At 49.3% G+C, this 3,220-nt stretch overlaps 1 long non-coding RNA gene across 1 annotated transcript in view; it reads left to right on the forward strand.

Annotated features, from left to right (window-relative positions):
- LOC109293049 overlaps positions 1-2,523 on the forward strand; it is a 27,465-nt gene extending 24,942 nt beyond the window's left edge. Inside the window, exon 3 of the long non-coding RNA XR_002096230.1 lies at positions 2,512-2,523. This is a non-coding gene — a long non-coding RNA (uncharacterized LOC109293049). The remainder of the gene's footprint in view (positions 1-2,511) is intronic.
- Positions 2,524-3,220: the final 697 nt, after the last annotated feature.

Consider the following 3,220-nt stretch of genomic DNA (forward strand, 5'->3'; position numbering starts at 1 on the left):
GGGGCAGGTCTCGCCGCCCTGAAGCGAGGGCGGAGCCGCCGGGGTGGCACAGACCTGTCTGGGGAGGGGGTGGGGTGGGGGGTCCGGAAAAGACGCCCCCCAAGCAGGGGGCTCCGCTGGCAGCTGGGCCGGAATAGCTGAGATTTGTTGGAAACCGCTGTCAAAAGGCAAATATTTTCGGACCTGGCCAGAGAGCAGGAAGCTGATTGCGCATTTCGGGCCTGGTCCGAAGCCTGCCGAAATCTGCGGGTGACACGACTGACTTCAGATGAAAACCTTAATGAGTTGTTCCATAATGTATCGCATCCTTTAGTGCGTTACCCAAAAAATCCTGCCCTTCCAGGACGCGTTTCCCCACCGCAATCATTAGAACGGCACAATGGGAAAATGCCCCTTCTTTGCCGTTTCTTAGGACTGATCTATAAACCGTAAAAACTTCCCTCCGCCGTGTCTCGTGTGCCTCGACCCTTCTACAGAGAAGCAGCTACAAAATAATAATTAAAATTGTTTAGACCCAAGTTAAAAAAGGCATTGATCATTCGCTCTCTGGAAGGACAGAACAGGTCGCAGCCAGGCTGTCTCACAACTGTAACCCTTGCCAGCTATATTACAGGCCACCGCACGCCTCGCCAAAGAAAAATATCAAAGAAAGGGGAAAACCGAGTTCAAGGTTCTTAACGATTAATCACTTTTTAAAACAAATGGATATAACAGCACTAGACTCAACAGCACCAGGGGTCAAAAAGCTGGAGCGTGTTACTCGCACCGTCAGCACCGCAATGCAGAATTTGCAATTCAGAAACACTTTTAGGACCTCACAAATAGCCTCTTTGTAGCTCTTTTGAGAGACAAGAAACGCCTTACAACCATCGTAATCAAAGGATAAATATTTCTGTCCTTAGACAGGGGTTGCTTTGTAGGATACAAAATGGACACAAAATAACCTAAAGCCGTACACTTCGCTATGTAATAATAAATCCCTTCTCCTGGCCTGAACCGCCTTGGCCAGGTGAGAAAAAGACATGGATCTCAGAATCAGCCTACAAAATAAAACCTCTTCTTCCTTGCTTTAAAATGATTTCCCTGCTATAGCGCAGGGAAGTATTAATACCATTGCAGTAGAAGGAATATTATCAGTATAAAATAGAAAATGCGGGTTGAAGGGAGCCCAGGAGGTCACATCTAGCGTCACGGCCCGGAGAGGAGTTGCTTTCACGTCGTGTTCAGGCGTTCGCCTTCCTAGGAACGGGAAGGGTCTCTGACACGGGTGCAGCTTCCGCGTTAGATATGCAGCGGTTCAGCTCCGGTACGCAGCGTTTGGCTGCTACACGTGCATGGCGCCAGCCCCCTGCTACTTCTGTTTTCCACCTGCGCCGCGGCGTGTGCTGCTTAGACTTGGTCACAGCCGATTCCCCCAAGCCCTGTCACACTCGCATGCAGAGCACTGATCTGCTAGTGCTTCGCACTGGTTTAAACACCTGCTCACCTGTGAAGGGGTGAGACCTTGGCTCAGTGCCCCTTTGCTGCCCCAGAACTGGGCTACGAGAAGGTGGAAATCCTCCCTCTCCCGTTCCAGGTTGCGCTCTGCGAGGGCCTGGAGACCGTCTCTGCAGTAGCCCAGCTAGTCATCCCCTACCAGGCGAGAGGGAAGCAGCTCATTCCTGCTCCACCGAAAGCTTTTCCTTTCCTGACACATCCTTAAGGCAGGCAAATGTCCGAAATGTGCAGTGAGTCACAACAAAGTCGCGGCGAGTCACCGCAGCATTAAACAGAACAGCCCGCCCCATATTCCTGCTTACAGAGGAACTGCAACTGTTCATTTTATTATATTTTGGTGTTCTTGTTTTGACCAAAAGTGACCTGTTCATAGCACTTGTGGGCCAGAGCTTCGTTCTAACAACCATTCAAGAAACAGGGAGATTTTTATACGCTCCACCCTGCTTATTATACCAGGGTTTATTACATCACAGTCTGTTGCCGTGGTGATAACTATGATGTCACATATTCTCCACTGCAGATTTAAGTGGCTGCTGAAGACAACCTAGAGCTGCTCTTCCCCAGCAGTGAGAGAGCGCAGAGCCAAGGCAGTAAGGATGGAGCTGCTTTCTGGAGCACGAACCCCCTTGTTCCAGAGGAAAAGAGGGCTTGGAAAAAGCAACATGACCCAAGCTTTGCTGCTCTGGATACAATCCTCCTCCATCACACAGGTGTAATGCTACTGAAAGCAAGGGGCCCTGTTGCCTTCCCACTTCAGTTAGCTTTGCACCAACATATTTCCAGAGGCTTTAAGGGGTTAACTCCTGTTTTACAACAACACGGGAGAAGAACACAGCCTGTGGCCTTTTAAAAGTATTTATTTGCAAAGACTTGTTATCTATGGAGCTGAGAAGAGCAGATGCGTTGTGGGACCTGATGCTGATCTCACACCAGTTACTCCTGAGCTCCTCTGGGAGAACCCAGTGTCCCCCATGTATTTTCTGAAAGGGTTTGGTTCTCCTCTCTCTTATCCAGGAGTAACTCAGCCGGACAGATATTTGGCTGGGGTGATATGAGCCCGGCACCCGTTCCTGCCTGGGACAGGGGGTCGGACCTGATTCTCTATTTAGGTCCCTTCCGACCCTAAGCACTATGATACTGTGAAATCAGTGGAATTGGACTGGCACAAGACATGGGTGAGAGGCAGAGCAAAGCCCAACAGCTTCATAAATAACAGGCTGGATCCTTAGTGGGCATAAATCAGCATAATGCTACCAGAAGCAATGCTGCTAGATGGATGTTCACCACCTGAGCATCTGAGCCATTCAAAGCTCACAAAGCTAAGTCAAGACCGCATTTGGAACAAAACCTTGGTGCTAGTTGCACTTCCAGGCAGTGCTTGGAGGGGGGCAAAGGAAAAGCAGTTTTCTAAAAAGCATATTGTGAAATACTCTAGTACCAACAAGGTTTGGAGACTTGCCAGGATAATAACCTTCCAGAGGAAAGAGGGATGTGCAGATCCTGCAGCGCTAGCCGGATCGGGGCATCAGGGAAAGAGTTGTTGGGATAACCATGCTTGGACCTGTAGATAGGTGAACAGCTGAGGATGGAAATAGCTAAGGACAGCATGAGGCATGTGTTGAAAGAAGCCTGCCAGAAGCAGAATGGGCATTTTTGTACATAAAGAACAGAAGAAACCTGGTATACTATAAAAACATGACGGCTCAGTAACACCGAGACTAGA

The sequence above is a fragment of the Gavialis gangeticus genome, unplaced genomic scaffold, assembly GCF_001723915.1.
Source record: "Gavialis gangeticus isolate Ggan-Ray unplaced genomic scaffold, GavGan_comp1, whole genome shotgun sequence".
Taxonomy (NCBI): domain Eukaryota; kingdom Metazoa; phylum Chordata; order Crocodylia; family Gavialidae; genus Gavialis; species Gavialis gangeticus.